Consider the following 24,353-nt stretch of genomic DNA (forward strand, 5'->3'; position numbering starts at 1 on the left):
CCGAGACCGTCACCTGCTGGTTTGCGGGATGCGACCAGATGTAGGGACGGTCATCTGCTGGTTCTCGGGGTGCCCAGGCACGGGGACCGCCCGCCACCTGCTTCTTCTTGGGGTGTGCCCGAGCACACAGACCACGACCTGCTACTTCTTGGGACACACAGGAGCAGAAGAATCAATCACAACAAGAGGAGCAGAGAGGGGTTGGACCCTCTGAGTAAATCCAGCCCAGTCTAGCCCTCATTGAATGAGTCTTATTGTGTAAGACCCTTTCTCTACAAAGGCCATTGTCTGGAATGCAGCACTTAGCCTGGCTCAGGCCCAGTTCCTACACGGAAAGTTCCACCATGCCAGCACGCTGCCCTCCCTGGCCCCTCAATGCCTACCTGACCATGCCGTGTCAGAAGTAACACTCCTGGGTCTTGCGCTGTGGACCCCTTGTCTACCACATCTGTTGGATTGAAACCCTTGATCTGAGATTTTCTCATTTCAAATTTTTCCGATTCTGCTTATAAAGGAATTCTTTAGACGAAGTGATAGGATGACTGGTAGGAAGTGGTGTGGGAATCTGTCCGCATTGGGACAATTGGGTTTAAAGGGCAATTGCTTTTTTTAAGTTAAAGATTTATTTCTTTTTCATTTTATTTGAAAGAGAAAGACATACATACACACAGATCTTTTGTTCATCTGTTCACTTCTCAAATGGCTGAATTTATTTTCTTGAAAGAGTGGTAAGGAGATGCAGGGTCAGAGAGATCTCCTTGCTGGATCACTCTGAGCGCTGTGCCTGGGGAGGAGCCAGGCTGAAGCCAGGAGCAGAGGTGACTTCTGGATCTCCCACACGGGTGGATGGGCCCTAGCACTGGGGGCTATGTTCTAGTGGTTTCCCAGGCACATTAGCAGGGATTTGGGTTGGGAGTGGAGCATCTGGGACTCCAACCGGCACCCATAGGTGATGGCAGCATTACAGGCTTGGCCTTACTGCTATTCTACAGCACTGGCCCCAGTGTGACACACTTTTACAAAGAGGCCATGATGCCTTGAGGGCCGACGTTCCTTCTCAGCAGGGTTGTGGCATGCGTTCCCCATGAAGGCGTCAGTAGGATTTGGATGTAGATTGTGCTGGCCGTGGTTCAGCCTTTTGTGTATTTGTGTCCTCTTTCTGCTTCATCAGCTCCACAGTCACAGCGTGCAGATCTTTCACCTCTTTGGTGAACTTCATACCTAGATATTTTCTAACTCTCTTGATGCTATCTTAAGTGGGATTGTTATCTTGTTTCTTTTGCAGTGAGGTCACTGCTTTGCGTTGGTAACTCCGTTACCCTCTGCAATCACACCATGTTCTGCTCGGGCGGATCTCCCACTGCTGTTTTGTGGAGAGGCCACAGCCCCGCGCTGCCTGCAGGCGCTCCTGGTGCTGCACAGAGCCACCCGGAACCCAGAGCACACACGCACAATGAGAGCCCGCTTACAGTTCCCTGCCAGAGACCACCTCCGCGCAAACCCTGGTGGGTGCTTGCTTTCCAGAAGTCTTCAGCGCGAGTCATTTCTGTCGTCAGCTTGGCAGTGCATCCCGTGCAGTGTCTTGTACCCTGATCTGCTTCTCTCTTCTCCGTGCCCTTAAGGAACATTATTGCATTGGATAACTCTGCGAATGTCCCACTGTGTCATGTATGCTCATTTACATAAATATTATCCACAATCCAGTAGAACTGTTTGACTTTAAGTAGCTTATAATAGTCCCCTTTCAAATGTTTGGTCAAGTATCAGTCTTCAGATTTTAGAAGGTTAAGATACACTTTTGTATATATCTGTAGTGATCTACACTTTTTTTCCCATAATTTCTAAAACTTGCTCTATTGTTCAGGTTTAGACGGGCTTGGAGGTCCGGAACCCAAACCTGATGCAGGTTTTGGGGACATGGAGCCCATGGAAGGTGACTGGCCTGGGATTTTTCTTCTCCTTGTCTCACCTGCCTGGGGTGAAGCCTGCCGGCCCACCCACAGTCACTTTTCCCGCACAGATGCGGGGTAAGGGCAGGCCCCACCCGTGGCACCCTCACTATGCTGCCCATGGTGGAACGCATTAGCTGCTGTTTGGTATCCAGAAGGGACGGATATGGAACCCCCCAAACCTTCTAAAGATTTATTAGAATTCCCTCCTCTTTATCCGGAATGTGACCCCATCTTCTAAGCCCTCACGGGACAGGTCACGTACCAAGTCAGCCCGGTGGCTTCACCTCCAGGGACAAAAGCAGGGCTTCTCTGGGCTGTGGCTATGGTGCTGTGAAAGGCCAGCATTGTGGGGCACCAGGGGATGTCGGCATTCCATGGGGCACTGGTTCGAGTCCCGGCTGCTCCACTTCTGATCCAGCTGCCTGATCATGGCATGGATGGCTCAAGTGTTTGAGTCTCTGCATCCAAGGGGAGACCTGGAGGAAGCTCCTGGCCCTATCCTGTTGCTGCCCACTGGAGACTGAACTGCAGAGGAAAGTTCACACACTCTCTCTCCCTCTGTAACTGTGAGATAACGACATACATCTTTTTTTTCCTAATTAAGAATATCCTTAGGTGATGTGGGAACCATGTGAGTGTGAGGGCAGTCTTCTGTGTCATTTCCTGTGTACTGTTGCACTGAGATCAGGATGGGGCTGGTGCGAGTCCATGTGGGTCCGAGCTACTGAGATGCGTGTTCACGTGCGTACAGACACACAGGTGCACACAAACACACATGCAGTCATACAAGTATAGGTAACGCACGCAATGACACACTCACCCGTCCACACATCCCCAGTGCAGATCACACGAGTCATCTGAGCACAGGTAACACATAGACACACATACACACCACACATACACAAATCAGAGATACACACATGAATACAGACACACAATTCATACCAGTGCAGAAACAGAGACACGCACATATATACGGACATGCACACTTGAACACACCTTTTTTTAAAATTGGAAAGTCAGATATACAGAGAGGAGGAGAGACAGAGAGGAAGATCTTCTGTCTACTAGTTACTCCCCAAGCGGCTGCAGTGGCTGGAGCTGAGCCGATCTGAAGCCAGGAGCCAGGAAACTCTTCCCGTCTCCCACGCAGGTGCAGGGTCCCAAGGCTTTGAGCCGTCCTCAATTGCTTTCCCAGGCCACAACAGGGAGCTGGATGGGAAACAGGGCTGCAGGGACATGAAGCAGTGCCCACATGGGATCCCGGTGCATGCAAGGCGAGGATTTCAGCCGTGAGGCTGCTGCACTAGGCTCTGAACACATGTTCAGAGATATACACAGGTGTGTACACCTGTACACATGGAGACACATCACAAACATACGTATGTACGCATACACATATATATACGTGGTCACACACACACACATTCACAAACACACTTGTTGCTTTAAAATGATGCTGCTAACTTTGGAGCTGAGCCCTGCACCCTCCTCCCCGAGAGTGTGTGGCATGTGCCCCATGCCGAGGTCCGAGCTGATGGGAGCCAGGCCCCTGAGCCCAGCAAGCAAGCAGAAGGCCGGTGGGAAGGGCAGAGACGGCGGAGGTCAGCAGGGCTTCTGTGGAGGTTCTTCAACGGTGGGTTTGTGGTGGGAGAGAAAGAGCCAAGCCAGGCCCTGCCTGCTTCCCCTGGCCTCTCCTGCCGCCTGGCTGTTCTGCAGGGCCTGCCCGGCGGGAACGGTCTCCTCAGGCCTGGCCATGTGAGTCCTGCTTGGGCTCTGGTCGTCATGGCCATTTAGGGAGCGAACCAGCAGCTGGTAGTCCTCGGCTTCAATCTCTCTTTCTCTGTACCTCTCTCTGACTTTCAAATAAACAACTGTTTATTTATTTATTTTTTAAAAAGCCTGCAGTCTTGGTTCATTCAGCTCCTGGCGATGACGCGTGCCTCGGTGCCTGACCCCGCCCCAGCCTCATGGTGCTCCTGGGTCCTGGTATCTGGCTTAGCACCCGGCTGCCCAGTCCCTCTGAGGACACGGGGAGCTGCTCCCTTGCATGTCCTTCCTGGGGGAATCCCGCAGGAGTCCAGGGGAACCCTGCCCCTCACTAACCGACCACTGCTCACGTCTGGGTGTCTGTCCTCCTTCTACCCTCTCCCAAGGAGTTATCAACTTCTCTCTCCCGACAGGGACTGGCAGAGCCTTCAGGGACAAAATGCCCCGGCCACTGCTTCCCTGTGCAGGGCCAGGGCAATGAGTGCATCGTCCAAGTGCCCACGCATGGCTCCCATCTCTATCAGGAAGGCCCCACCCTGAGCACGCCTGTCTCATCCTCGGCTGTTTCCTCCTCAAAGTAGCTGTATTTAGTTATTCCACTTTTGAAACTGCAGGAACCAGGATACTGTGGTGCAGGGGCTTAAGCCGCCACCTACAGAGCCACATTCAGGGCTCCAGCGTGAGTTTGGGCTGCTCCACTTCCACTCCAGCTCCCTGCTGATGGCCTGGAAAGCAGCTGAAGGTGGCCCAAGGCCTCGGGCTCCTGCGCCTCCTGCTCCTGACCTTGGTTGGATTGACTCACTCCCGTGTGGCAGCCATTGGGGAGTGAACCCGCAGCTGGAAGCTCTGTTTCTCCTCTTTTTCTGCAACACTGACTTTCAGATAAGCAACTACTTATTTATTTAAAAAAAGACATGAGAGAATCCATTGGGATGAGGGTCACAAGTCAGGGTTGGGACGTTAGGTTGCAGGGTGCTGACCCCACACTGAGCCGGCAACCTTGCACTTGCAGTGGGCAGGCATGCTGCCGACACGGAGTTCCATGCCCCAGACTGTGCTACCCAGGAGCCCCTTGCTGAGATAGGGGGCCTGCATGGCACACAAGTCCTGGCTTCCTATGGGGTGGAAGCTGTGGCCGTCAGGAAGGGCCTGGCAGTCCCCAGGAGCTTGCTCTGGTGGACCCATCCGCCCTTGGAGGCTCACAGACTGGCACCTGGGTTACCTTCCCTTGTCATTCTTCCTCTGTGGGAGAAGCCAGTGACTCCTCTGGGTCCCCTGACTGTTCCGTGGTTTCTAAACTCCGCCCCTGGGGAAGGGAAGTCCAGGAGGGAAACGCAGGCAGCGTGGTTGAGAAGGAACCCTTCCCCTGCAACTGTGAACAAGGGGCCGTTTATGTTCAAACTTCAGCCTGGCTTCGCTCACAAAACACCATCTATCAAAATTCCTAGCTTGCAGAGTTTGCTGCTCTGCCAGACTCAATTACAAAGTGAATTCCGCCCTAACTGGAAACAGAGGTGTGGGTTCATTTCCTCTCCCAACCCTCTGGGGATGCCTTTGATACAATTCCAGCTCGGCAGAGTTCAAGTCAGTTCAGTTGGAATTCACGGGCACTTCCTGGCTCATCTGTGAACCTAGGCCCGTATGCCCTCCTGTGCTCACACATCTGTGCCCGATCCTTGCTCGTGCTCCACCAGATTCTTTCTCTTCTCCAGCTTTTGCCCTCTGTCAGGGTGGACTGCTTCGCATTGATTTTTCACAAGTTGTTGTCTTCTATGGCTGTATTGTCTCTTGTTCCTTGCTGAAGCTGCAGTTCCACCAACAGGAACCGACCGGAACAGAACACTGCCTTCGAGGGAAGGCCATCATAGGCCCACACGGTCTCCCAGCCATGGCCACCAGCCTTCCTAGAACCATAGAATCCCTGTCGCTGCTGACTCAGCCACTTCCAGGTACTGAGTATGATGGGGAGACGATGGCAAGTGTGTGTGTATCAGAAACACATAGGAAAGTAGAGCTCTTCTATCCCCAAATGGCTACATTGGCCAGAGCTGAGCCGATCTGAAGCCAGGAGCTTCTTCAGGTCTCCCAGGCAGATGCAGAGACAGGGAGCGGGAATGGAGTGGAGCAGCCAGGATGTGAATTGACACCCATATGGGGTCCTGGTACGTGCAAAGTGAGTATTTAACCACTGAACCATCACACCAGGCCAATGAATTCTTAAAATATTATTAGAAAAAAAATCATAATGTGGTCATTAAAAAGAAATATACTCTTGAACCCCACCCTCCCCCCAAAAACTCACCATTTGTTAAAAGAATGTATTCAGTGCTACTATTGGAGACTAACAAGAATAAACAGGAATCAAAGAACAGGTGCATGTAATGGTAAGTGAACAGGTAAAAAACAGCTCTGTCTCTCCCATGTGAAGATGCTGTTGCTGAATCTGATGAGAGATTCTTAGAGCCCAGAAGTTATCCAGCAGTGATAAGCCTGGCTTTCAGCATGGTCAGTTGCTCACAGTGTTGAGACCCATGTCCCCAGTCCTCAGAGGTGGGAGTGTAGAGATGGGGCAGCTGGCTAACGGGATCCTACAGAACAGAGTCACCCGGGGACTGGCCTGCAGGGCGGGAGGTGAGTAAACAGTAAGTTGGTTTTGACCCTGGTTTCCTTTCTGGGAAGGAAAGTGAAATAGTCGTTGCTCTGGCCAGGTCCTTTGTGACAGCCATTCTGAGTGCTCACACCGGCATCTTTGTGCTCCAGGCTGGGTGTTGGGGTCTGATGGTGGGAGTCTGACACCTTCCCAGCTGGTGATCTGGACCAAGTTCACTTCACCCAGGAGTCTGCTTCCGCTCTCTCGGAGCTGGGGTGAACTCAGTGTCTTTGGCACTGAGCTGCTGTGGGCCTGAGGCATGGCCTCGGGCACCGTGCCTGTGTGTACAAGGTGAGATCCACCAGCTTCCTGGGACGTTTAACCTGCTACCTCAGGTCTTTGGCAATTAGGGAATCCTTCATTTCCGGCCTGGGAGAGGAAAGCATAATTTCAGCTTTATGGCAGGAAATACACTCCAAATAATTCTGTTTCTCTGGGAGAAGGTGCAACAGTCCCCACTGCATCTTGGCCGGAGGCTCCTAAGATCTGCAAAGGCTGAGGCATGCCCATTTCTGCTCGGTGCCTGATGCACCGCCTTCAGGTGACCTGGAGTGGGGCTGGGGAGTGGGGGCAATTCCTGCTGGGATCTGGGGAGCCCTGGGGTGCCGGCTCTCCCGGGTCACATCTCTGATCTCAGGCTGGAAGGGCATACTCCCCATGACTCACCCTTCTTTGTGATTCGCTGTGACCTGAATTTCTGCTGAGCTGTTTTGCTCTCTGAATACTGTGTGCTGCATAGCTGAGCCCCTCAAGCCCCAGAATTCTTCCTGGCTTGTGAAACTGATGAAAAAGAAAATTCCAAGATGCTGCAAAATATCTCTCGGCCCGTCCCCTGCCCCCAGCATTGGTCTGGTGGGCGTGGGGGCCTCTGGGCTTCCCTGTTTAGTCATTTCCTTCCCTCTACTTGCCGTGGGCCTTGCTGGCTCTCCTGTGATCTAGAAGTCAACTGCGTGTGGCACACTCTGTGTGGATGCTTTTGGATGTGCAGCCACACACCAAGGAGGTTCAGATTGCTTCGGTTTTCCTGGGGATCCGCAGGGAGCAGATATACAAAGATGCTTTGGCTTTCTTCGCTGGTAGGTAGTTTAAAGATGTCACATTCCTTTCATACTTGCTTGTAAAAATCTTTCTCAGAGAAAGTGAATACAGTGAAGGGTCCGATTCTGGCTCCTGCACACACCTGCAGCTGCTGGCAGCCCCTTCTTGGTCATGCGCTTAGCAGGTCTCCGTCTAGATCGGTGCAGTTAGAGATGCCATGGCAGCTCTCTGCGTTTCTGTAAAGGAGGTTTCTTTGGTGGTTGTTTCAAGCTCTTTGCAGATGTTTACTGAATCACTGAGTGAGCAACTGGCAGCGCCACATCATTACTGTGTTAGGACTAATGGCACATTCTGAATGGCCACTACTAATCTCTCTTTGCTGAAAGAAAGTTCTTGTGAATATTTTTTTTCTTGAAAAATTTTGGAATACTTTTAGATTTACATAAAAGTTGCATAAATAGTACGGAAGTCTCTTAATGTTAACCTCTTCTATAACTATGATCCATTTATTAAAAACCAGAGTAACACTGAAAATTACTTAGCAGTTTCATCGCAGACTATCCAGATTGAACCAGATTTTCAATTAACGTTTCTTTTCTGCTCCAGCGCCTGAGTTGGGATGCCACATTGTATTTAGAACAACATGCTGTGGTTGCCTTTTTGCTTGTTTTAGCCAACTGGGAGAGCGAACAGCAATTGAAAATAGCAACTGAACTCTACAAGGAGTTGACAGACTTACTTTGTCAAGAACAAGTAAACCAGGGGCCTTGTGGGGACATTGTCTCGATGATAGCTACTTGACCCCATGGCTGAGTGCAAAGCAAAGCCACGTGACGCTGCTCCAGCAGAGCTCGGCAGGTGCCTAGATATTTGCTTGAGACCGTTCCGGCATGTCTGCAAGGGTCAGGAACACGCGGTGGCCATCTTTGAGGGACAGGCATGTTTTTCATGAGCTCAGGTAGGGTTCACCAGAGTCCCCCTTGTCTCACAGTTGCCCAGACATTTAGGGTCTCCCTTCCTATTTGTACTCTATGCTGGAGAGAGCTGTCGGCCCCTCTCTGGAGTTCTCGCACTTGCATTGACCTGCTGTCACTTTGCCTGAACCCAGAAATCCTCTGAGATGATACCAACACTCATTGCAGAAACTCAAGTTGCCCATTTTAATAACTGTCTTGTAGTGGAGAGATGCAATGGCAGGTGATTTCAGATACGCTGCTGGGTTAGTCAGTCTGTTCGTTTTAGCTGGATTTTGTCTCTCCAAGTCTCTGGCACATTGTCCGCATGCTCACATTTGCAGATGACTTCTTCGAGGAGTTGGCTGCTGATTCTGTTCAGATTTTTGCTTTAAAGAAAAGCTTTATGTTTTGCAAAGAAGGTTTTAAGTTTATAGAAAAAAATGAGTGGGAGGTACAGCATTCCCACCTGCCACCCCTCCTTGACTCTGCCACACAGCATCTTCCATTGTGATGGTCACCTTCACGTTTCATTTACCCGGACCACAGGGTGCCTTGGCATTTGCTCAAGACCAGTCCCGGCATTTCTGCAAGGGTGCTTTGGCTTACATGAACGATTGGCAGCAGAATCGGCAAAGCCGATTGTCCCTCCTAACAGTATGTCTTGTGCAATCACAGGAAGGCTTGATCAGGTCAGAAGTCGGAAGGAAGAGGGACCCGTTCCTCCGACTGATGGGACCCGTTCCTCCGACTGATGGTGGGGTGTCTTAAAGCCATTGACTGTTGGACTGGAACTGACACCATCAGCTGTCCTGGGTCTCCAGATGGCCAAATTCCCTCCACAGTCATGGCACCTGCCGGTCTCTAAAGCCACACGACCCTGTTCCTTATAATCGCTCTCTCTTCATCTCCATCTCCGTGTCTTCTGTTCGCTCTGTTACTCTAGAGAACTGCAGCTCATACAGCTAGCATTAACCTGCTGGATCAGAGTGCTGCACTTACTACAACTGAGAAACCAACCCCGGAGCATGGTTGTCAGGCCAAGGCCGTGGTTAGCATCGGGACCCCTCTGGACTTGGACAAGCACACCATGGCGGCCACATAGGGCAGCCCCCTTCCCTATGAGGCCCCTGGGTCCTACCAGGGCCTCCCTCTCCACCACGACGGTCACCTTTCACTGCAGTTCAAATCATCCAGTTCTTAGTCTTCCAAATGCGTGCAAATTTCCTTCTTGCCTTTTCATGGCTTTCTAGCTCATTTCCTCTTAGCACCTAGCGGTCTTCCATCATCTGGATATGCCCCAGTTTATCAGTTCATCTACTGAAGGACACCTCGGTTGCCTCCAAGTTTTGGCAAAGCTGCTATAACTGTTGTGTGCTGATACTTTTGTGACATGTCTTCAACTTGTTTGGGTAAATATCAGTGTGCACAATTGCTGAATCACATGGGGGGAGTAGGCTTAGTTTTGTAAAAATAAAAACAAACAGAAAACCACATCTTCCAGTGTGGCTGCACCACCTGGTGTCCCAGCAGTGCTGAAGGGGAGTCTGCCTGTCCTTGCCGGCATCCAGCGTGCGCTCCGTGTTTGGGTCTGAGCACCCTTAGGAGGCGAGTCGTGCTGCTTTTCTTAGTTATTATTCCCTGTGTCGTTCTTCTGGCATTACAGCTGAAGTCATCCCCAGGCCCGAGCCACGCAGACTCCTATTTGTGTTGTTGCACTCAGGTCCCGCAGCCATTGCAGAGGGTTCGGGGGGAAGTCCCAGGGCAGCTCCAGATGCAGTGGCTCAGGAGCTCCAGCGCTGCCCGTCCAGCAGACTGTCCACGCCCGTCTTTGCTTGCTTGTTGACCATTGCTGGGTTGTGTCTGTGGGCAGCTACGTCTGACTCAATGTCTCTCTTCTCCTTCCAATGCCTTGTTGTCTTGATGACTGTGGCTTCGCAGAAAGTCCCAGCTGGGTAGTATCATTCTTCTGATTTGGCTTTTCTTCAATATTACATTGGTTATTTTGGGTTTGCTAATCTTTTAAATTTGATGTGATTTTGGAAGTGTGGTGTTTTAAAATCCTATCTCTTGAGGTGAAAAAATACATATACATATATATATATATTTTCAGAACATCATTTTTAAATCATTTATTTATTTGAAAGATAGAGTGCGAGAGAGGCACAGAGGGAGAAAGAGAAAGAATCTTCCATTCACCAGTTTGCTTTCCAGGTGGCTACCATAGATGGTGCTGGGCTGGGCAGAAGCCTGGTCCCCACGTGAGTGCAAGGGTCCAAGCAATTGTGCCATTTCCTTCTGCTTTTCTAGGCACCTTAGCTGGAAGTTAGACTGGAAGTGGAGCAGCCAGGACTCGAAACTGCTCTCTACAAGATGCCTGCATTGCAGGTGGCAGCTTAACACATGACATCACAGTTCCGGCCTCATAAGTACCTTTGCTTCTCTCATGGACCCCAAGACTCCTACACTCATGCAGCTCTTGGCTGCACTTCAGTCTTCCTGTTGGGGTGATCATATGCATCATACTATTTTAAGTCCTAAAAGTTTTCAATGCTCCAGTTAGGCCATCTGTAGAATTCACAGTTGAAAATTTACAGATTTCTCCAGAATGACAAGGTACAGTTTCAATAAAAGCAGAACAATAGTAAAAGGAATTTTCTAAGAGTATTTTCCTGTGTTTGAGTAATCTTGTTTTATTTCCTGTTCAACCTGAGAGGAACCAACCCTCCTGGGGGAACAGCAGCTCTCACTGGGCCCTTGGACAGGGAAAGGCGGCCCATTCTCACATCACCGAGGAAGGACCTGACAGCCAAGATCCTCCTCCGCCTCTCCCACTCACCTGTGAGGGTCTGGGTCCAGCAGTGAGCCGGGCAAATCCTGCCTTGCCTGTGAGGGTCTGGGGCCCAGCAGCAGCAAGCTGGGCAAAGACAAGGACCCTGGATGAAATCATCGCCAGTAATTGAACACAGGCTTGTTCTGACTGAGTCCTGGAGAGTGGCTGGTGTGACCATTGTCAGGAAGAAAGCATGGCATTGTCACATCTGAGGTAGCCATTTATTTTTAAACCTTTTTAAAAATCTTCTTCAAAGCTCTTTGAGAATCTCTTGATAGTTATGAATCAGGTGCCTAGAAATAGTTACACCAAGCTTTGCTGAGAAGGTTAGAGAATTCCAGGACCTTCTGCTCTCAGCAAGAGAATCTTTACTTTAAAAAAAAAATTCTGCCAACAGCTTGTGTTTTTAATATTTATTTACTTTTTTGAAATGCAGAATGACAGGGAGAGAGAGCAAGACAGCGCTCCAGCCGCTGGTTTGTTCCCCAAATGTCTGGCCCAGGAGGCTTATCCGGGTCTCACTTGTGGGTGGCAGGGACCCCAGCACTCAGGTCGTCTTGCTTTCATTCCAGGCTGCATGAACGGGAGCTGGGAAGCAGAGCAGCTAGGACTCCAGTTTGTCCTCCGATGTGCTCACCAGCCGCCACTTCGTGCATGTGTTCCAACACTGGGCCCAGGGCCTGAGCTTCGAAAGGCATCTATCACATGCGCTAGGTGAGTGCAAAGTCACGTTCCACCAACTGAGCAGTGACACCTGTTTGGCGCTGTAAATCGAGTCTGCAAACTTGGCTTATGGGTCTGATTCAGCTGGCTGCTTGCTGTCAATGAGGGTTACCAGGGCAGAGACGTGCTGCTATGGCTGGGATAGGACTTGGCCTCTGGACACCTGCAGGTAGACGTGTGGACTCCACAGTCATTAGTTGTGGTTGCAGGCAGTGGAAACGTAGTCCCATTACGGCGCATGGGCTGTGGACCTGGTGAAAAGCCAGAAGGTCTGTGGGCCATGGCCCATGGAAGGCAGCCATAGTGAGAGGATTGCTCCGGAGCACGGGTTGGCTCGGCTCATCTGTGGTCTTTTCCTGACTTGCAAAGCTGGGCCTCAGGCATCTGAGTGCAGCCAGGAATACCGCCTGACACATTGGTCACCTGGGGTGTCTATGGCTGCTTTCCCTTTACACAAGACGCAGTGCAAGTCTGAAAAAGAAATGCATTTCTTGGGCTTCTATAGAAAGAGTTGGCTGATCCCTGCTATGAAGAATGAACTTTGAAAATGTTTTGAACAAATGCATCGCCACAGCCGACTGCATTAGCAACCTTCTTCAAGTGTCACAGCTTTGACATAGGTGCAGGGTGATTTTTCATGGTCTGAACTCCCAGGCTGAAAATGAGGAGGGTTCAGTCTCTGGTTGCACAGGGCAGGCCTGGATTCTTGCCCACAACCCTTGCAGGAAGACAAGAAATTATTTTTGCTGGGTTCACCTCCTGAGAGTCCACGGAATTATAGACCCCAGATTGATTCTATTGGAAGCAAATGTCTTGCTGGGATTGTACTTGAGTGAGGCCTGCTGGGCCTGTCTCCTTCTCTGTCCCATGCCAAGCAGGGACTCAGGGGCTGGCAGAGAGAGCAGGGCCACATGGGTCCTGCTAGTTGGTGCTCTGCTGAGCCTACAGGCCTGTTTGGAGCTCTGTCGGGGCCAGCAGCTGTGTCTTCCATGTCTGTACCTGCCACATGGCTGTCCCTGTGGCACCTCTCTTTGCTCCCCAGTACTGCCCGGCTCCCCTTCTAGCCTCCCTCCAGACACCTGCTCTCTAGCACTGGCACAGCAAAAGCCTGCTGCGAGGTTGGGGTGCATCCAACAGCAGAGAGGCCCTTGCCTCCCAGCAGTCAGCAGGTGTTTGGTCATCCCTTTGTTCATGTTGGAGCAGCTGGTGTGTGTGGTCAAGCAGAATCCAAGGACCCAACACTAAGACTCGCAAAGCCACCAGGCTTCCTGTTGACAGTGGTCCAGAATATGTGCCCGCCTTCCTCCCATGAGGGATGCTCTGAGTTTATGTCTCAGCCAGTAACCCTACTTCTGTAAAGGTGGAGACGGGCCCGGGCCAGCAAGGAGATGGATTATGGGCTCCCGAGAGCTCTGCTCGCTTGCTCATTCTGCAAGCATTTCCAGAACACTGCGCATGCGAGGCCCAGGGCTTGGTGCTGCCAGGAGGAGACTGAGAGGGTTGCTGTTGGAGCACTGCGTGGCCAGTGGCCAAGTCTGGAGTCCAGCCCACGCCTGTGAGCGCTGTCCTCTATGCTCTGAGCAGCGGTTGGGCTGGGAGCTGTCCCTGGGAGCTGAACTTGCTCTGGTCAGAGCAGGGCAGTGCTGTGCCCAGGGGTCATGTGTGCGGAGGCTTGGTCATTTTCACCAAAACCAGCTCGTGGGTATTTCAACAGCTCTGGGGAGGGTAGGGTCAACGTGAGAAGAGAAGTTGCCATTTGGCCTGCGTGCGTCTACATGACATGGGCAGTGAGAAGGTATTTGATGGGCCATGCCAAGTATGATTGGCACACACTGTCTCAGAAGGTTCTCCACTGCTGGAAGCAGCTCATCTGTGACAAGACCCAGGGGGTTGTGAGTGGTCATGGGACTATGAGGTGGAGCCACACACCCTATGCCAGCCAGTGCCTGCGGGGGGAGTGGTCCAAGAGGGGAGTCCCTGGGAGTCCCCATGACCAGGCGGCATGCCGGAGCCTCGGGGCCTCAGCTGGCAGTTTCCTTGGGAATGTTCACAGTGCTGAGTCAACGTGGGTGGGAAGTGAGGCAGCTCATTTTCCTAGCTGCTCTGAGAGTCAGGGCAGTGACCTGCTGGAGACAGATGGGCGCTGGTTAGTGGTCAGATGCACACACATACCTGGTCTTGGACAGACGCTTCTCGCCTGGGCCATCTGCTGGCTTGGCAGCTGTCTCATGCTAAGACGCTGGTGCCCAGCAGTGAGAGGATAGGCAGGGGCCAAGGACAGATTGCAGGGATAGATGCTGCCAGCCTCTGGGCTGAAAATGGGTGCGGGGAGGGGGGTGTATTGCTGCTTGATTCTGCAGAGACAGCAATGTCCCCATGTTGAGGACACGGAGTGCCAGATCTTGGGGGTGAAGATCCAAGTCTATTTTGCTGATTGGCACCTCAAATAACCAAGCCTTTCCTATAGTGAATTTCCCTTCCTGACTTAGAATGTAAATTATTTCCTCGGAACCCACCTGACAGCACATGCTTGCCTGTTCCATCCTTCACCCTGTTTGTTCAACCCCCAAAGTCACAGACATGATCCAACGAGGAGACCCGGGAGACAGGGCGTACGGGACCTGCTTGTTAGAAGGGGTTTCTAAAAATGCGGTGAGGGTGCCTCTGGATGTCTTTTCCTAAGCACCGAGAGGAGGTGGCTGGTGATGTGTACAGGCAAGGCCGGCACTGCTCAGTGCTCGGATGGCCGCAGGTTGCGGAGCAGGAATGCTCCCAGCTCAGGGCGTGGAACGCTCGCTCCAGCCTCACCTCTGCAGGGGTACCCATGCCACCTTCCACACCTGTGTCCCATGAAGGGGCAGAGACCAACCTTAGAGTGAACTGTGCCATCTGTCTCTTGCAGAGTGAGACTGGCTGGACACCAGTTGCGCGGTGTGGCTCAACCTGATGCTGTCCCCACTGTCCATGCTTTTGTCTTTCTCGTGCGTACGGGATCAGTTGTCTGCTCTCTTTGGCCTGTGGGTTGCAGGTGCACTGACCAACGGCACAGGGAGCTTGTGTGTGCGCTTCCTCCATCCTGCTGTACTGTTGATCCTGGTGGTCTTGCAGAACACGAGGCTGGGCACACTGTGTGGATTACGCAGTGGTGAACAAGAAGACGTGTGAATTCCCAGGATTTTTGGTGGCCAAGCAGTCCCATCAGCCCCACCTAACAGAGCTGAAGCCTTGGTGCTTTTTCGTGGCAGCTGCTCAGAACTGTGACAGTGCACTGAGACACTGCCTCTGGCGTGCTTTCTGTGGCTGGTGAGCCCTGCGAGGGCAGGCAGTACTTCTACTTTTCAATGCCCATGCCTGCAGATGCCCACCCACCCGGCTGGGTGTGATGGGGGTGAGTGCCCCTGGGGACGGGCAAGGAAGTCAGCAATCCACAGGCTGAAAGAATGGACTAGTAGGAGAGGATCCATCTAGCAGACACGCTGCATGTTAGCCAGTGTCGATGCACATCAAAGCGTGGCAAGGGGTGTTTTATTTTGGTGGAAAAACCCAACAGAAGCGCTTACGGCTGAGCCTCAAAGGCCTGAGGCCGATGGATCAGAAACACAGCCAATGATGAATAGGCCTTTTCAGAGCCAGAGGAGCGACTGGGGGTCTCGAGCGGGTAACATCTCTGGCAGCTGACCCCGATGGGGACGTGGGCTGGGGCTCTGCAGCAATGGGACTCATGAGGTCTTTGTTTTGGTGACTCCAGCAAACATTATTCCTCACGGTGGAAACCCAGGATTGCCCTGTGTGAAGTACAGCTTTGTGTTCAACTGCCAGGCATGTCATCAACTGTACAGACAGCTGGCTTAAAATTTTTGATAATCCCATAGCTTCTCAGCACTGGGACGTCACCGGACACAGCGGGCTGCACCTCCTTCAGTGCCACTCTGCTTCCCCACAGCCCTGGGTGTGAGTTCAGTAAAGACATCGTGTTAATCTCATTGACATTTCAGATGAAACATTTATCAGGGCAACTAAAGCTATGAAAACAATCAATTTGTGCATCTTAACAGACCGTCGGGCTGAAGGAGCCCTGGCAGGCACTCAGGGTCAATGTTGAAATCAGTAGCATCATGCCTAAGTGGAGACACATCAGGTGCATGGGAGAAGGTCAGCTTCCCGCTGCAAATACGGCCACTAGCCATCAGATGCGGTTTAGTCTCGCTGAAGATGCGCAGCAGGTATAATGGGTCCAGCTCCCTGGCCTGGCTGCAGGAAGCAGCTGGAGCTCAATTATTATTCCAGGCACCAGAAGATGACTTGTCGCTATGTAAATGACCGGAATGCAACTGGCTAGAGCAGAGGGGAGTGTGACAGACGGAATGGGTGGCAATTTCCAACTTGGCCTGTTCCTCTTCCAAGCTGGCTGACCTTCCAAGTCGTGCCGATTTCTCTGAATTCAATGTTCCCCTCCATGCTGCCCAGTAGAAATGAAGGAATGGTGGGTTGGGCGCGGAGGAAGTTCATCTTTCCCGCCTGGGAAGCAGGGGCGTTAGAGTTTTGCAGTCAAGGAGAAGGGGGTGGGGGAGGCTGCCGTAGGAACTCATGGTATGGGAGGAGGAATGAAGCACCCCATTCCAGAGGGCAGGCCCTGGACGGGTGCTGGGGTGCCGGGCTGCCGGGGTGGGGCTTTCCTGGTGCTACGTGCACCATTCACGGGACTGCGTGCTCCCCCAGTGCTCACTGCCCCATCCCAGACCCAAGCGCTGCCTCGAGTGACCTCGGGCTGGGTGACCGACGTGTTTCAGGTTCGTTCCCCTGTGGTTCTGGAGACTGGCGTCTGCGCTAAAGGCGGGTCTGAGGAAGAGTGGGCAGCTGCCTTCTGGGGTCTCCGTGCTGTCATCTCCCGCTGCGTCCTGTGCTTTTCTTATTGGACGCTTCATTTAGGGCGCAGCGGTTCCTCTTGGACAGGTTGCGCCCGTCTCCCCCAGGGCTGGATTTGGCGCTGCTCTTGGGAGGGCTGTCCTGGTAAAGGGTTAATCTGTTGTTTCAAGGCAGATTCCTAGGAAATGGAAGGAAAGAGCCACACGTCCACGCTTCCAGACTCCAAACTCAGTGCCACAGACAGGAGTGGATGGAAGATCTCTGTCTCATAAGTGTGTTTGTGTGTGTGTAATCTCTAACTCAGCCTTTCAAGAAATAAGTCTTAAAAAAAGAAAGAATGGAAGAAGAGACAGAGAGAGGTGGGGAAAGGAGCGAAGTGGGCCTCACTTTCACAGACTGTGAGGAAATCAGCACTTCAAACACCCGAAGACAGGCTCCCTGGAGATGAGGTTTACAATGGTTGCGGGAGAGTGGAGCTGCTCCGTGTCACTGCGCATGTCCCTGCAGTTCCAAGCCCTCGCAGCGCAGTGTGAGAAGGAAGCGCAAGTCTTCCACAGGGAACGTCCACTTCTGGCCATTGGCCTGGGACACCCTACCTCCTCTGCGCTCTCCGCAGTGTAACTCTCCAGGTGATGGCACTTGGACAAAACAGAAACTGCTTGTCATCTGGCTGTGAGCAGGAAATGCTGCCACAACCTCAGCTGGTTTAGCCTGGTGTTTTAATGCATGGAGTCTGGGCATAAAAATTGAATTATTCTCCATCAGCTCTTCTTATGCTGCATTCTAAAATTAATATTAGCCTGTAATTATTTCAAGTGATTAGTCTTAGAAGAAGTTTTTTGAAGATTTATTTTTATTGGAAAGTCAGATACACAAAGAGGAGAAGAGACAGAGAGGAAAATCTTCCATTCGTTGATTCACCTCCCAAGTGGCAGCAACGACTGGAGCTGCGTCAATTCGAAGCCAGGAGCCAAGAGCCTCTTCCAGGTCCCTCAACATAGGTGCAGGGTCCCAAGGCTTTGGGCCGTCCTCGACTGCTTTCTCAGGCCACAAGCAGGGAGCTGGATGGGAAGTGGGGCTGCAGGGATTAGAACCAGAGCCCTTATGGGATACCGGTATGCGCAAGGTGAGGACTTTGACTGCTAGACTACCACACTGGGCGCTGCATAAAGTTTTTAAAAGACATATTATATTCTAGGATCACAAAATATTTTTATACCAAATTTCATTTTATTCCCATTTTCATAAACGTTTTGAAATGCCAAGATGCAATCTAAACTACTGGCTGAAAGGTGGACGAATGGGCCTGGCGGCGTGGACTGGCAGCTAAAGACCTCGCCTTGAACGCGCCAGGATCCCATGTGATTGCTGGTTCTAATCCCGGCAGCTCTACTTCCCATTCAGCTCCCTGCTTGTGGCCTGGGAAAGCAGTCGAGGATGGCACAAAGCTTTGGGACCCTGCACCCGTGTGGGAGACCCAAAAGAGGTTCCTGATTCCCGGCTTCGGTTCGGCGCAGCACCGGCTGTTGCACTCACTTGGGGAGTGAATCATCAGATGGAAGATCTTCCTCTCTGTCTCTCCTCTCTGTATATCTGACTTTGTAATAACAATAAATAAATCTTAAAAAAAGAAAGCTGGATGAAGGTTAATAAACATGGAAGGTGTGTTTGATAGTTGTGAGCACTCATTTATTAATTTTCTAAAAATATTTCAGAGAACTGGGAACAAAACACAATTTGTGCTACTTCCTGAAGCCTCAAAAATAATACTCACTATGTTTAGTGCTTAGTAAACTGATTGAAAGTTTCCTTTAAGATTTCTATTTGGTTAAGAATGTCTGGAGTACTAACATTATTCAATAGTGCAATGAGGCTCAATCTAATTACAAGGTCAAAACAAAAATAAAAGAATTGGAGAGGAAAAAGTGAATGTCTTATTTTCAAGGACATAAAAAGCATGGCATTTTAGAGCATAAATTAAGCATTTTATATAAAGTTTGTTCAAATATAATCTATATAGAAAATAATAGAATATTGTCAGGAGACACAAAAGAAAATCTAGAGAAATGTAAGTTGAGCATTGGTCTCGTTAGAGAGCTCAGCCTGCGTCTAGCTGACTTAGCACATAATTGATCTTTATGTTTGGGAAAGTCACAACCAAAAATCAGAGTTGTCTCTTTTCATGCCATTTTAAGAAAGCAGCTTGACAGCGTCCACCTGTAGCATACCTGGAAAGGAAAGGCTTGGAACAATGGTGAAGTTCCTGAGGAAGGCCAGAGGAGAGCTCTCAGAACGCCAGGGGATACGCAACGGGGTTCTTGGTGTGAGAGCTCAGGCAGCGGAGCTGCGGACATGCTAACATCTGCCACATGGTAAAAGAGTATTGTGAATGCATATAGGATGGGGTTGGCTTTTTAATGAAGGACGTCGGACAAACTGAGTGTCACACAGAAACAAGAAAAGGAATGGCAACAGACGTGAACACGCCCTCCTCACGGAAGCACAAATGTTCACTCCCAAGTCATGGAACGACCTAGTGAGAAAAGTTTCAGAATTTCGTAGAAGACAATGTGCAAGTCCTCATGATCACATCTTTGCAAATAAAAGAAACAGATTCAGCTGTTTTAAGTAATGACCTTGATCATCTAAAGACACTATGAGGAAAGAAGACAAACAAGCACCCTGTAATAGAAGGCACTTGTCACCTAACTGGTTATCATCCGTCTCATCATTGAAACCAAGGACAAGTTCCAAAAGACAAAAGGGCAAGTACTTGCCCTGGCATGTCAAAAGATCGTAAATGTGGCCAGCAAAGATGTCAGCAAGCTGTAGGCCCTGTAACCAACACACCACCATCCTCTAGACCAGGTAACCAACACACCAACATCCTCTAGACCCTGTAACTAACACACCACCATCCTCTACACTAGGTAACTAACACACCACCATCCTCTACACCAGGTAACTAACACACCACCATCCTCTAGACCAGGTAACTAACACACCAACATCCTCTAGACCAGGTAACTAACACACCAACATCCTCTACACCAGGTAACTAACACACCACCATCCTCTAAACCAGGTAACTAACACACCAACATCCTCTAGGCCCTGTAACTAACACACCAACATGCTTTAGGCCCTGTAACTAACACACCAACATTCTCCAGGCCCTGTAACTAACACACCAACATCCTCTAAACCAGGTAACTAACACACCAACATCCTCTAGACCAGGTAACTAACACACCACCATCCTCTAGGCCCTGTAACTAACACACCACCATCCTCTACACCAGGTAACTAACACACCAACATCCTCTACACCAGGTAACTAACACACCAACATCCTCTAGACCAGGTAACTAACACACCACCATCCTCTAGGCCCTGTAACTAACACACCACCATCCTCTACACCAGGTAACTAACACACCAACATCCTCTAGACCAGGTAACTAACACACCAACATCCTCTAGACCAGGTAACTAACACACCAACATCCTCTAGGCCCTGTAACTAACACACCAACATCCTCTAGGCCCTGTAACTAACACACCAACATCCTCTAGACCCTGTAACTAACACACCAACATCCTCTAGGCCCTGTAACTAACACACCAACATCCTCTAGGCCCTGTAACCAACACACCACCATCCTCTAGACCAGGTAACTAACACACCAACATCCTCTACACCAGGTAACTAACACACCACCATCCTCTAGGCCCTGTAACTAACACACCAACATCCTCTAGACCAGGTAACTAACACACCAACATCCTCTACACCAGGTAACTAACACACCACCATCCTCTAGGCCCTGTAACTAACACACCACCATCCTCTACACCAGGTAACTAACACACCAACATCCTCTAGGCCCTGTAACTAACACACCAACATCCTCTAGGCCCTGTAACCAACACACCACCATCCTCTAGACCAGGTAACTAACACACCAACATCCTCTACACCAGGTAACTAACACACCACCATCCTCTAGGCCCTGTAACTAACACACCAACATCCTCTACACCAGGTAACTAACACACCAACATCCTCTAGGCCCTGTAACTAACACACCAACATCCTCTAGACCAGGTAACTAACACACCAACATCCTCTACACCAGGTAACTAACACACCACCATCCTCTAGGCCCTGTAACTAACACACCACCATCCTCTACACCAGGTAACTAACACACCAACATCCTCTAGGCCCTGTAACCAACACACCAACATCCTCTAGGCCCTGTAACCAACACACCAACATCCTCTATTCCAGGTAACTAACACATCAATATAAATAAAGGTATAATAGCCAGTAATGAGCGGTCATGAGATGAAGCACAGGAGGAGGAGAGAAGGAAAATCAGAGACTCTGGTTAGGATGTGGGCACAGGGATCTCGCACAGTGCAGGTGGATTTGTTAAACCTACTGGCAAAGCAGGAAGTCTTCTCTGATGCATTTGGACATGTCCACTCCTGTGGCATGCCGGTTCTCCTCCCAAAAGTGTATCCAGAAGAGTGATTGCGCATGTGTGTGAGAATGTATCTTGAAAAAATGTGCAGAGCATCAATTTTCATAGAAGCAAATCTGAAAAGAACTCCAAGGTCCTCTGACAGACATCCCTAGGAAGCTTGTTTTGAGATGGATTGTCAGTCATGGAACTCTACACAGCAATGAAGATGAACCAGCCATGGCCATTTGCAGTAAAGTGGATATCGATACTGTCTGGGTTGCAGCCACCATCACACAGAGAGTAGTTTATGAAAGCCTTCTGTTGATGCTCCGCTTGCTCTGTGGGACTCTCTTGGTAGTGTCTTCTTAGAGCTTATTGAAGTCAACTGAGGTTGTAAAGGTTGGATCCCAATCCAGTGCCACTGGTACCTTTAGTATCTTTAGTAGATGTAAGCGCGCGCACACACACACACACACACACACACACACACACACACACGGGAGACCAGGACACAGGGAGAGGATGCCAGCTGTAAGCCCAGGAGAGCAACCTCAGGAAAAAACAAGCCTGCTGGCACTTTGAGCGTGGCCGTCAGTCCTGGGATTGTAAGATGACGGATCTGTGTCGTGGTCAGTGTGGCAGGAACTCTGCCCAGGGCACACCTTACGTGATGACATTTCTGTACACACCAAGAGCAGGTGCAACAAAGCTTGCATTGTTCTGGGGTGGCTGGAAAGCAGAGGAAGAAGAGCGAGTGGCTTTCTGGGAAGGTCCAGTACACGGCTTTCCATAGGAAGACGAAGCTGGACGTGGTTGAGGAGGAAGGCATGTGGAACATGGCTGGGGGCTGGTGTGCAGCTCTTCCTGAGCAAAGTTCAGGGGTCTGTGTGTAAGGTAAGGTAATTTGAAGCAGAGTTCGATTTTGTGGGAGAGCTGAGCGTGAGACTGGAGCGAGCCATGGAGGGCTCGACTGCCTGGCGGATGTCCTGCTCACACCGGAGCTGGCAGTGGCCACAGATGCACTTGTCTCGTGACTATTTCCTACTCTATGCAAGTTTATGTGTCTGTTCATATTTATTTAGCATCTACTCAGCGAGTCAGGAAAGCAGGCTTTCACAAACAAGTCCAAGTAATCATGGTAGCCGGTAGCCTCAGACATTCTGCTACTGTTTAGAAACAGAATTGCTGCTTCTGTCTAAGAAACAGAATTGCCGGAATACACACACACACACACACACTCACAAGGGTAAAATGGAAACCCCGGTTGAAGAACACGTGTTTTTTAGTGTAATTTGTCCCAGCTCTAGCATCAGGTGCTCTATGCTTTGTCCGCTGCTGAAAGGAAGTTGCTTTGTGATTGCATGCTTGCACTTGGCCTCAGGCTGAGTTCCCTGGAAACTCCTGATGTCCTCACAGCCACTGTGTCCACTCTGTCCAACCTGGGGTTCCATCCGCTGGCACACCATCTGCTCTCCTGTCTCTTGGTTCACTCTGTGGGCATTTCCATCTAAACATGTCCAAGAACCAAGTCTTTTTCCTGCTTCTAAGTCAGGGCCTGGCTCCCCTTGCACGTCCCTGCTTGTCAAGGCTGCTGCTGTTGTGTTAATGGTTATGGGGGCAGCACTCAGCTGGACCAAGCATAGTTAGGTGACAGTGTAGCAGCTGGTGTACTGGCCCTGCCAGCCCCTCCAGGGACTGAGAGACGAAGACCTGGGCACCCTACAGCTCCCCTCGTGCTCCCAGCAGGGCTGCCCACCCCTTACTCATTTTGCACCTGCTTTCAGGGCAGGCGTCTTCCAAGAAAACCTAGGTCTCTTTTAAAAATATATATAACTTAAAGCCTAAAGCTGTTTCATTGAATATGTTTTCATGACGAAGCTACTTGAGTATGTGGGCGTTGATGCAGTGGTTAGGCTGTTTTTGAGACTCTGTAGGCCTGGGTTCAAGTGACAGCTGTGCTTCTTTGTGCAGACTCCTGGTAAAAGAGACAGCCGAGATGGAGTCCCGGGATCCTGGCTCCAGCTCCACCCACCCTGGTGCCACTCAGTATTCAAGGGCTCAACAAGTGAATGGAAGATCTGTTTTTCCCTCTGCCTTTCAAATAAAATAAAAACAGATAATTAAAAAAATGCATCTTTTAAAAATATTGTTTGTGTGGAGATAAATGAGCTTTCCCCACTTTCTGTGAGCTTTTTCAAGCCATCTGGTGTCCACCAGGCACTGGGTACTGCTTCGGTTCATGCATTTGGGCAGGATGGCCAAAGCAGGCTCATTCCCACAGCCATCTCCCAAAGAGTCACTGTCTCTTGGAGGGGAGCACTCATCACTCTCTCGGAGCTAATTTGTAATACTCTTAAGAGTAGCTGTACAAAGGAGTGCCAGATTCCAGCTCCCTGTCTGATGGAGATCTCCACCTACTGACCCATGTCTGCCCACTCCTCTCTCCCCCCGCCAGTAGCAACCACTCTCTGACGTCTGGCTTTTCATTTCCCAAGTGTGAGCCGCAACATGTGGGACTTGGATTTCTGTGTCTGGCATGTTTAACTCAAAACAACTTCCTCCAGGTCATCATGTTCCCACAAAGGACAGCATTTTCTGTTGATTTTCTCCCCAGTGGCTGAGTGGTACCCGTGGTGTCTACCACACAGGTTCGGTCTCCTGTCTTCTGCTGGTGGACGTGGGGTTCTCTACACGTCGGCTGGTGGGAGCAGAGGGGTGCAGCTGGCCCCCATGTCCATGTGAGTTCCTCTGAGAACACGTGCAGAGTCTGTGCCGGCTGCAATTTCTAGTTTGGCTCTTCTTCCGGGTTGTGTCACTTGACAATGCCAGCCTCGCCCGAGTCAGCAAGCCTCCCGTGCCTCAGTCTGCCTGGTTGGGAGCAGAGCCCCAGGGGTTTAGGATGCTTCCCAGGAGTGCAGGAGTGGTCTTAGCTGGAGTCTGCATTCTGCCCTTCCCCATGGGGCTCTGTAAGAGGGGGTGCCCACATCAGACCAGGGCCTCATTTGCCACCTCCCTGCTTCACTAGGGTGGTGAGAGAAGATACCCGGCGGAGGGCACCCACAGCTTTGGCCACCCAAGCCTTCTCCTGGGCATTTT

At 50.7% G+C, this 24,353-nt stretch overlaps 1 long non-coding RNA gene across 1 annotated transcript; it reads right to left on the bottom strand.

The window, feature by feature from the left end:
* Positions 1-1,517: 1,517 nt before the first annotated feature.
* Positions 1,518-2,331, bottom strand: LOC121163469. The gene is made up of 2 exons (XR_005884893.1): positions 2,215-2,331; positions 1,518-1,616 (listed from the first exon to the last, which is right to left on the bottom strand). It is a non-coding gene; the product is annotated as an uncharacterized LOC121163469 (long non-coding RNA).
* Between the last annotated feature and the right edge of the window lie 22,022 nt (positions 2,332-24,353).

The sequence above is a fragment of the Ochotona curzoniae genome, unplaced genomic scaffold (genome assembly GCF_017591425.1).
Source record: "Ochotona curzoniae isolate NIBS_2020 unplaced genomic scaffold, NIBS_Ocur_1.0 contig_64, whole genome shotgun sequence".
Lineage (NCBI taxonomy): Eukaryota > Metazoa > Chordata > Mammalia > Lagomorpha > Ochotonidae > Ochotona > Ochotona curzoniae.